The sequence below is a fragment of the Halyomorpha halys genome, unplaced genomic scaffold, assembly GCF_000696795.3.
Source record: "Halyomorpha halys isolate HHAL.00 unplaced genomic scaffold, Hhal_1.1 Scaffold658.1, whole genome shotgun sequence".
Classification (NCBI taxonomy): domain Eukaryota; kingdom Metazoa; phylum Arthropoda; class Insecta; order Hemiptera; family Pentatomidae; genus Halyomorpha; species Halyomorpha halys.
The window spans coordinates 239111-251006 of NW_027110302.1; the positions used below are offsets into that span (position 1 = coordinate 239111).

At 28.0% G+C, this 11896-nt stretch overlaps 1 protein-coding gene across 6 annotated transcripts in view; it reads right to left on the minus strand.

Moving 5' to 3' along the window:
* The window catches only part of Csk (C-terminal Src kinase), a 180176-nt gene that overhangs the window by 56188 nt on the left and 112092 nt on the right, over positions 1-11896 (minus strand). For all 6 annotated transcript variants that reach the window (XM_014427604.3, XM_014427600.3, XM_067048451.1 and 3 more), the window contains one exon: positions 2340-2378. The gene's annotated coding sequence lies outside the window, so the exon portion shown is untranslated. The remainder of the gene's footprint in view (positions 1-2339; positions 2379-11896) is intronic.

Sequence of the window (11896 nt, forward strand, 5' to 3'; positions counted from 1 at the left end):
ACAATCAAGGAGATATGATTAATGATTATAAACTATGTTTTCCCAAACCTTAGCATTTTTTAAAAATTATAATATATACAAACACTCAAGGAGATATGATTAGTGATTAAAAACTATTTTTCCCAAACCTTAGCATTTTTTTTATTATAATATATAGAAAAATCCAGAAGATATGATTAATGAATGAAAACTAATTTTTCCCAAACCTTATCATTTTTCTTTTATTATAATATATATAAACAATCAAGGAGATATCATTAATGAATAAAAACTAATTTTTCTCAAACCAAATTTTTCAAAAACTAATTTTATTTTATTTTTTTAGCAGTGAATGTTTTCATAGATGCAGGTCCAATTAAGATTACGTTACATCCTCTAGAAGTTTTATTTTTGACTCAAAATACCCCATTAATATATATATATATATAAACCAATGAGATATGATTAATAATGAAAAAATATTTTTTCTCAAACCATAGAATTTTATTTTATTTTCTTAGCAGTGAATGTTTTCATAGATGCAGGTCCAATTAAGATTACGTTACATCCTCTAGAAGTTTTATTTTTGACTCAAAATACCCCATTAATATATATATATATATAAACCAATGAGATATGATTAATAATGAAAAAATATTTTTTCTCAAACCATAGAATTTTATTTTATTTTCTTAGCAGTGAATGTTTTCATAGATGCAGGTGAAACATAAATTTTGTGTCAAAATATACATATTTAACTACAAAACTTACACTGCATAGAGCAGAAGTTTTATTTTAGACTCAAAATACCCCACTAATATATATAAAAAAACCAAGAAGATATGATTAATGATTAAAAACAAATTTTTCTCAACCTTAGAATTTGCAAACTTTTTTTTTTTTAATTTAAAAATGGAAACTATCTATCCGCTTGTCATCATCATTAGACTAAATAAAAAATGGTTATAAGATGATTAATGTTAATAAGATTATAATTACAGCCTTATTATAATAAATAATTGTTGTTAATTATGACAAATGATAATTATTCATAATAATGATAAATCAATGATTATTAATTATTACGATAATTATAAATAGAATTATCATTACTTATATGGATTATTATATGTTTATAATAAACTCTCTGAGATAAATTTTATCCTACCAATTTTTTTGAGTACTTAACAATCAATTTGAAAGGAATTCTAAAAACAATGTCGTTTAAACCAAGACTCATCATTATCTTATTTTAAAATTAAATATTATGTTTATCTTATTATTCCTGTTGACTCATTTGTTTTAAACATTAGTTTCATCCTGAATGATATAAGAAAATAATTAAAGAAAATTACGTGCCTCCATGCGCAAATGACATTCCAATCTGATAGTGTAGTTCATATCGATATTATATATTATTTCCGTTTTAAGATTGTGATTATCATATAAGAGGTTAATCTTATGATTTTCGAGAAATTGGTTCACAACTACATTGAATCGATTAGTTTTCCATCATAAGTCAATAAACCACTTCTGAAAAATTATTATTAAAACACCATAATGTGAGCAATAATCGTAATTTTCAAAAGTTCAAATTTTAAAGTATTTTTGTGTAGAATTTATCATAATGCCTTTTCTTAAGGAAGTAGCTTTATAAAGTTTTAATGAAAAATTCATCAATTGTCTTAACGGCAAGAAAGTTGTTCAACCGAAAAATAGAGTTTTGCTCAATAATTTCAAACTTTTTACAAAGTTTGTGTTGTGTACTTGCAACTAAGAATATATATCTAAACGACAATAACTTTGTACAAACGATTATATACACGTATGCACGCATTTCAGAATGTAAAATATATGGTAATGGAAAATATTTCTTTTCCTAAAAGTCTAGGATCTGAGTTCTCAACGGAAATGTTTCTTCAAGGTCCTGTGAGTTAGACACAAACTAACCTGTCAAAATGACAACAGACAAAGTGGTGGTCTGTTGCGTGACGTCATTCTCCATTTAGCAGACCTATTAACAGGTTTTTAACCATGTTAAATATTATTACGCTTTAACATGCTAGAAGAAGAAAATATTTCTCCATTTAAAACTTTCATATATTAAACTAGAGATTAGCAATAATTAAAACTATAATTACTAACCTAACTCTGCCGATAAGTGCAAGAACGATCATGTTAATACTTCTCTTTCTCGTTAAGTATCTAGTTATAAATTAATTGGAAGCTTTCAATGCAAAAAAAAATAGGAAATTATAATATTTAATGTATTAAAGAAATGATCTGGTTGATCATGCATTAAGTCACAGAATAATATTTCAAATAAAAATTAAAAAAAAAAAAACATAAATAAAACTTACAGTTCGATTACGTTTTTCAAATCCTCCAACAAGTTAAACCTGAAATAAGAAAAAAAAAATATTAGTAATTTGGAAAAGTCAAAGACTTATTATCTATAGACACATATTGAGTGAATTTAAAGTAATAAATTATATATTACATACAAAAACTCAATATAATATTAAAATGTATTATAAAATAATAAAATTAATAATTTAGTAATATTTACGAGTAAAAAAGAGTAAAGGTGAATAATTAATTAAAATTAACTATACCAATTAAGTAAAACTATTGTACTCTGACAATCTGAAAAATGGGGATATCATTAAAAACCTAAACCCTACGATATTGTTAAGAGTTAAAGAAACTCAAGAGCCCTTAAGTAAAGAATTTCTGAAGGCAAACTCTTCTCTTCTTTTACAATTATTTTCATGCTATTTTTTTATTTATTTTGTAATATTATATTTTGTCATATTTTTAGACAAAGGACAATATGAATCATGGAGTTCATTCACATCATATTTACAAATATATAAATTAAATGATGAAAAAACAAGAAAAAGAAGAGAAAAATAAAATAAAACTAAATAAATAATAAAGAAAATTAAACTTAAAGTAAAATTGAATTCTACACGATATTTATACGTTTTTCCAACTAAACTCGTAGTTAAGAGCAAACATAGCAAGTATAGTAATTTAAAAAATTTTGAGCGATCTTTAATAGTAAGTAACTTTATTTTATTTTTTACTAATCAAAACTGCAGTTGAACAAATGAAGGTGTGATATTAAAAGATCTTTGATGGCTTTTAATCAAAATTCACTGAATAGTATTATCATATTTACTATTATATTTATCCAAGGTAATTTACCGTCCTATTGTATTTTCAAATTCAATTAATTTCATTTTGTAGTTGTGTAATGCTAAGAAAGGCAATTACACGTTTCTCTGAAACATTATAAACTTCGAAATTGATTTAATAAATTCTGAAACACTTAAGCAATCTGGGTACAGACGATTTAGGCATCATCAGGGAATAAATTAATCATTACACACACAATTACGGCCTACATGAACATAATCAAATCGATATTTTGAGCGTATCGAGATCTTGTGCTAAAAACTCAAAATCGGTCTTAAAATAGAGGGAATAAATAAAAATAAACCTGTTTCATCAATACCGGATTAATCCTGTAGTACAAGAGCCCAAGAGGAGAAAAAAGGGCTGTTATTTCACCCCAATTTTTTATTACTTTAATTAAAACTAATTACAATTAGTATAATTATTAGTCAAAATTAACGAGCCGGCCAAGTATATGTAGGGGTAATAAAAATGGAGGCTGTTAAAAAAAAAAAGTTAATTTTTCTGAGCTCTATATCTTTAAAACTGCCTACAACACTGGAAAACCTAAGAGAGTAAAGTTGCTAAAATATAAACCCTAATACAGCTACTTACGTTCAATAGTTCCCGAGATATATTATTTTAAAAAGCAGGATTTCATAAACAATTACATTGAAAAAGCAGAAGTTAGTGAATTTATTTCGAGAAATCTATATCCCAAAACCATTCGATGTACTATACACCTGTACAGCTATTTGTGTTCAATAGTTCTCAAGGTATAGCTTTTTTTTAATATTCCATAACTAATTCAGTAGTTAGTGAATTTATTTTAGAAAACTATTTCTCATGAATCATTAGACGTATTAGCACGCAAATTATTGCATATATCTTCGTAGGAGTAGTAGTTTTTATATTTTCTCAAATAAATTCACGAAACATTAATTTCTAGTTGTTCGGATAAAATTTTTGATTTTTGAAAAAAAATATATTTCAGTAACTTAAAGACGTAAATTTGTCTGCCTGTACTCATAATAAACGTAATTTAACTTACTATAAAGTAGTTTATGTCACCTATCTTCGTAAGGGTAGTAGTTTTTATGATATTCACATATGAATATAACTTTTACACATGAAATTTTGTTCGAACTACTATAAATCAATTTATTTGAGAAAATATAAAAACTACTACTCCTACGAAGATACACATTATAAACTACTTTAGAGTACATTTAACTAGCTTTAATTTGAGTGCTGATAGACATCAGAGAGATTTTACTTATTTATATTATATTTTTTTCTATTTTTAGGTTATTTTATTTATGTATGAATGTGATCTGTCATCACTATTACCCTTTTATTCACAACAGTGTCCCAGACTGTAATATCTATCAATAAAATGTTTTAGAAAAAAAAAAAAAAAAAGTGAATAGAAATTTACGTCAAATAGTTTTTGAGATATAGATTTCTCAAAATAAATTCACTAATTTCTGATTTTTCAGTGCATTTTTTTTTTTTATTTTGCTATCTCGGAACTCTTGAACGTAAGCTATTAGGACTTATATTCTTGCAAATTTACTCTACTTTAAATGATCTCCTCTTAGGTTTTCTAGTGTTGTTGGTAGTTTTATCGTTTCTTTTTAAAAACTATTGAAAAAAGCTTTTTTAAGACTCATATTTTAGGAAATTTATTTTTCCATAAATCATGTTCCGTTGGGTTTTTTATTGTTTTGATAGTTTTAAAGATATGCAGCTCCAAATGAAATATTAATTTTTTTTTTTAACATTTCGGAACTTAGAGTGCTACCAATGGGTAGTTTCTCTACACGCCTGTACTCTGCAATTTAACTTAGATCAGATTTACTAAATCTAATATAATGTACAGTTGTAAATAGCAATAAATAAAAACAACTATTTGAAACAACTATTTTTTATTTTCCTAACTATACTTGGCAGACACATGTTGCTTTTTAAAAAGCTCTATCTCGGGAATTTAAATAGCTCTATTAGGGCTTATATTTCGAGGAAAATTATCTAGGAAAATTTACTCTACTTTAAATGATGTCCTCTTAGGTTTTCTAGTGCTGTTGGTAGTTTTAAAGATATAAAGCAGCGAATGAAAAATTATTTTTTTTTAACGTTCTGAAACAACCGCCATTTTTTATTCCCCTACCTATACTAGGCAGACTCATCAATTTTGACTACTAATTATAATACATACAATATACTAATCCGTGGACGCGGCTAGATGAATACTAGACTTGATTTTCCTAGCACAGCGAGGACGGATATTAAAAGACACGTTATGAACCATGACCTCCTTTTGAAGCACAGAAATGGGCAGATGTTGATTCTGTAGGTGCGATCGATTGTTAATGCCTGCCTCATTATCTCTCTGTTACAGTAGGGTTATAATCGTAACTAACCTGGCCATGCATTGGCAGATATTTCCTCGCCATATTTGTCATATCAATGGATATTTAACGAACTCCATGGTAAATCATGGTATCTAACATCTCTCTATTATATAGTCATTACCGCGTAAAATACCGCGTAGTATTTTATTTGATAAATGATCACCTTGTAATATTTTATTTTACATGTAAGGAGGAATAATAAAAATCTGTCGTGAACAATTCTGTTTAACCGATGAAGAACGTATTTTTCATAAATAGTAAATTATTTTTTAATAATAGTGAAATGGGAGTTTGTCCTCCGTTAGGCAGACAGAAGATAGTCCCTTAGTTTTTTATCATTTTAAGTTTTGGCATCAGAGGATTTTTTAATGCTGACGAAGTCTTTTAGAACCTTTAGGAAATTTTATTTATCAAGTTTAAAGTGAATATGTATTTATGTATGTATGTATTGTAAAATTGAATAAAACAATTGTTTATTTCTGTGTATTCCGTAAAATTGACCAATTATTTATTTTAGTGTTAGGTTATAGAGACTTTATCCGTGTTCGAATCCGGCTGTGCCAGATAATTATTTATTCTGTGACTGTAGCTCTGATAAGTTAACCCTGTGTGGGTTCTGATTTTATTATAACATAATAAAATGAATGAATGAAAAAATATTCTGGAACAAACGTCCCCTAAAAATAAATACATTGTTCAAAAATTAAGGTAATTGTCTGGTAGACATTTAAAAGTTTCAGTGCACGTGATGAAATAACATAAATCTTTAGGTTAAATTATAATTTATAATATTAATCAGTAATGGATGGAATAGCTTATGCGGAAGTTTGGTTATGCAATAAGTGAATGAATAAGGAGTTGTTTGATGAAGAGAAATGCATGAGGATTGACGAATGGATATAGGAAGACAATTTCAGAAGAAGGTTGCACGAATGACAAAGGATTTCAAAGGAGGTGGTTCTATAGGAGAGCATTTATAAATCGATTGGTTGGGATCTGGTGTTTAGTGAATGGATGGATGAACGACGAATGAGGAGATCAAGGATATAGATAGGTTTTTTAGTTTTAAAAACTTTGAATAGGAAAACACCAAGGAGATATTGCGGGAGATTGAGGCAATTCAGCTCAGTATACCAATACGAAGCAATTCATGAGTCCCTTTATTTAGTCTCAACTCTAGACTAGCAGATAGGGCCCCCTCAGACCTAGGAACTGTAGTCGAAGCGGGAGGAAACAAGAGAGGATACTAGGAGCTGACGGGTTTTCTGAGGAATGGAATCACAGACATTTTGGAATTGTTCAAGTACAGTTCTGGATTTGGGAGTGATCTAGGAAATATGATTATTCCAGAAGAGGTGTTTTTCGAAGGTGACTCCAAGATATTTTTTTTTATAGTGAGGTAGAAGTGAATCGATTGGTTGTTAAGGTCATATTAAATAAAGGTTTTATATTAAGAAAATCTACAGTGAAGAATAAAAAGTATTTGGATTGTAAGAGGAACCAATAGCCATTAGAAATTCAGAGCTGAACTAACGGTGAGGAGGTAGCAGGTACCGTTCACAGCCGGCTGAAAAAATCAACAGAAGGAAAAACAGCGTAGTTCAATTTTACCACGCTTTCACGGGCCGCGGCAGTGACGAAGGGACAAAATAGAGCAGGATTTGACAACTGTTCTTCATCGGGATGCTATGGGAATGTCCTACCTGTTACTACTAAAGGAAGCAATAACCATACATTTCTTATTTTTTAATAGTATTGATATTTACAAATGTATTATACTATATAAAACAAGTAAAATTGATATTAATTATACAACGAACATTATACAGACATGTGGCGAATGTACCTTTTGAAAGAACTCCAATAACATTTCTAGAGGAGAAGATCTCGAAGCCATCTTCTTTCGAGATGCCTAGAGCATTTGAATCGGGTAATGAAGAAGCCATGATTTATATCTGGTTCTGGCCAAATCGGCAACATATGGAACATTGAGGTCCTGATGGATGACCCGATTTGTGACAAAGTAAGGTGCATTAAGCATTTTACGAAGGATTTTGGATTATAAGGATTGGATGTGAGAGGAATTCGAAGGTTTAGTAGAGCCCCAAAGCTCAACTCCATAAGTCCAGATAGGTCTTATTATAGTGATATAAATAGGCCATTTGTAATCAGTTAGAAGTTCAGTCCGTTCGTCCAGTAAGCGTTGTTATAGTAGGAATCGACAAGCAATTTCCTGTCTTTTCAGTCTTGTATGAGGATTCCAGGTCAGTCAGATGTCATCGACAATCATTTATTTGAAATACAAAAGATAAATTAAAAAAAAAAAAATTAACTTAATACTCAAAATTGTGTTCCAGAAGGGATGTCAGTAATTAAGGAAGGAATATTTTAATTGGAATTTAGTTCAGTGGCACAATCTCACCTTATTTTAATCAATTTTCAAAATGTAGCTTTTCAAATGGAGTTCCATTAACCATTTTTTAAAGCATATGCCCAACTTTTCCTTTCTTTTCTTTTTTTTTACGAAAGGGGACTTCAAAACCTGTATATCCGTCGAAATTTAGGACGATTACAATACTCTTTCCCCAACTATATATTCCATATTGGTAAGTCAAAGAAAAAAAAATTATGTTAAAACATAAAATTCTATCACTAGTTATTATAATTATTATTAATAAATAACATCAAAATGTGGGCTGGCATTTACTTCTTTTATTAGAAAATAAAAAACTAAATCAACTCCATATGACAGGAGGATTTAAGTTATACGCTTTCATCTCAAACAATACACAGGAGGTAAAAAAAAATTAATCAGAATTTAAAAATACACCACCTTGTTTATTTTCAAGGCAGCGCACCTAAAATTAGACTTCCATTTTTTTCCCCGTGGATCTTAAAATAACCGTAGATTATTTTCGGTGAGGTTATGGCTTTAGATAACAATTTTCGTCATAAAATTCGGGTCTTAACAAATCTTCAGGTTATAAAAAATGTTTCAGAATAATAAAGCAATTGAGAATGGGTCATCATTTTTTTTTCTTCTTTACCGTTTAATTCCCGTCCTTCATACCTCACTGAATTTCTCACAAACATATTAAGACAATGATATTTAATTATGATTGTGAAAACAATGATGTACTCGTCTGCAGAATAATTAACAATGACTTCCTCTACGAAGATATTTTTAAAAGTTATTTACTATTAACTTTTAGAAAAAAATTGAAAAAGTTAGTTATATGCTTTACAAAGAACACCTTCGAAAATATTGTAGTCATTATATTGGATCCTTGAGCTTCCAAACAAAAAAATTATCTCGAAACATTGCAATAAAAGAGACAAAACAAACACCAACAGTATGTTAGCAGAATAATTTATTTTTTATACATATTGCAAACTTTAAGGATGTGTAATAGTGATAATTTTACACTTTGATACAAAAAAAATAATAATAAAAATAAAATATAATAATAAATAAATATAAAAAATAAAATAAAAAATATATATGAATATAAAAATAAATAAATAAAATCTCTATAAGTATATACAATGAAAAAAAAAATGAAATGAACATAATCAAGCTAAGTGAAATAAATTATATATATATTTACAATCTCGATCTGAGGATCCCCGAGCCTACTCTATCCTCCACGCATGAAGGGTAGAGCACGTCCCTTCCAGATCCTAGCGCAGCCCTCTCACCGCGTCACTTGTGAGACTACACTGAGCTAGTGGGGGCTGAGTAAGACTAGCAGAATAATACATTGTTCCAATTTTTTTTTTTTAACACACATTCACCTATTTTTAGAATATATATTAAGAAAAAATAAAGCGATGATGAGAAATTACAGATTTTGAGATTCTATAACCTCCAAATAACCGAATTTTGCAAAATGGTTTCTCTGTGAATTCGTGTATTTGTTTAGAAACTAGCTCAAAAACGAAAAATACATATTTTTGGCGCATGTATACCTGGGATGTCACAGAAACTTTTTTCGATAAAATCGACAGACCGGATGTACCACTTTATAGTAACAATTTTTGAAATTTTTCGATTTTAACAAAAGCGACTCTATCGATTTTCATTAAACTCGGCACGTGAATTTACAATGAAATGTCTTAAATGACGTATTACTAAAAAATCTCCCTCTAACGTACCATTATTTTCTTTTTCAACTGAACAGTTCTCATTGTTATCAATAATAATAAAAAGTACTACCATGTACCTAATTAATTATGGAGAAGATGGCCAGGAGTTGCGGTCAAGAGAAAAACCAAAATAGTTAACAATTATTCATTTTCAGACGTTTCGCCCCACTTTCAATTGCTTCTTCAGGGCTAAAAAGATAGAAAAACAACTAAGAATATTTTTACATAATAAGATACAAAAAGATAAATTAGGTAAAAATGAGTGAAAAGAAAATTATATACAAAAAAAAAAGTAAATAAGAAATAAAATAGTATTAATATAAAATAAACAATGATAGGAATATAAAAAAATAAGTAAACTATAAGGTTAAAAATATATAGGAGACGCAATAACACACAGAAAGATTAAATTAGATATGGGAAAACAAAATTTAACACACTAAAAGACGATAAAACTCAACCTTAATTTATCAGTTTGTATCTTATTTTTTATATATACCGCAGCCCTGACCATCTTCTCCATAATTTCAAATTATACGGTCACTATTTATATATATAAATGGTAATTAACGTTTTATTTAATATCCTATTAAAATATCTTAATAAATTTATGTTTGTCTTATTTTAATTAACATAAGACTTGTTTAATTGATTTTCCATAGTATTTTAATTTTTATCTAATATAAAATTTAAATTAATATCCCACTTTTTACTCCGTATCAACCGGCTTTTTATCGGTGACGTCACGGTCCCGCATAGAGCAGATAAACTAGGCCCTACTGTACTTCGAAAAAATATATAAATACGAATCTCGCATTACCAATCAATTTTTTTATGAATTTTCAATTATATAAAAATAATTCATATTCATAACACAGATACTCATAGTCAGGAGAAAGTTGATTTTTGCAATAGTTAATGAATGCGAGTAATTATACGGTAGTTTCGAAAATAAAACAACTTTCCACGCATCCATATATGTGAAGCGAGTGTTGTTGCATACAGATGTGCAATAATACTTCAATGCATATTGCTACTGAACTATGAAGCGTAAAAGTAATTATTTTTCTCTTATTAATCTACATAAATAAAAATGTAACATTTATGTTTTTTTTATTGTTCCGTGTCATACTGGGAAGTGCTTAGCAATTGTAATCCTGGAATTATACAGTAGAAAAAAAAAGTTATGATCAATATTAAACATTACTGGTGCATAACGTAAAATGTTTACATTTTTTTATTTACTGTATACTGCCATATCTTAGATTTTAAAGCTGTTATTGGAATTGGGGAATAAGTTCCCTACCAAACGAAAAAAAATATTGGAATTATGGACAAAGATAGGGCATATTGAACGTTTTGAACATATTTTTATAAATTTTCTTACAGAATAGAAGACATACAAACCATATTATTATGTAAATGCTTCATTCTAACTTAATTGATATCAAACTTTAATTTGCGTTTATTCAATCTACATATAGTGCGTAGTCAAATGAAGCAATACCTGACAATAAAATTTTTTTATAATTAATAAACATCGAAAAAAATATTATTATTAAATAATTAGTAAAATTAACTGTATATACGTGTGTGCTTAATTACATACATTATTTATTTGAATATACTTTGATCCTTATTTTTATTGTATTTTTGTATCATTTTGTTTTATTGTATCCTACAGCTCCTTTCTCTTTGATATTCTTTTTTAAATTAGATATCATAAATAATTTATTCAAGTTCTTGAGACTTTATCTATTAAATAAATCAAAAGGTATCCTTATAAAGTCTCAACATTCTTTATTTTATCAATACTTCAACGTTTCGGCCAATTCAGCCATCTTCAAGGACAATCTTAAATATAAATTCACACCTCACATCAAAATTTATAAAAAAAATTTTTACAGGCAATTTTGCCCAGGTCATCAAAAAGTCAAAACTACCCTATTTTATAGAAATTCATTAATTTTTGAAAACTTTAATTTTAGATTAAAACTACACTATCCACTATTAGATAAACAAACTGAGTTTTTGTTGTCTGTCAAACATTTTTTTAAATTTTGATGTGAGGTGTGCATTTCTATTTAAGATTTTCCTTGAGGATGGTTGATTGGCCGAAACGTTGGACTATTGAAAAAATAAAGAATGTTGAGAGACTTAATAAGGATACCTTTTGA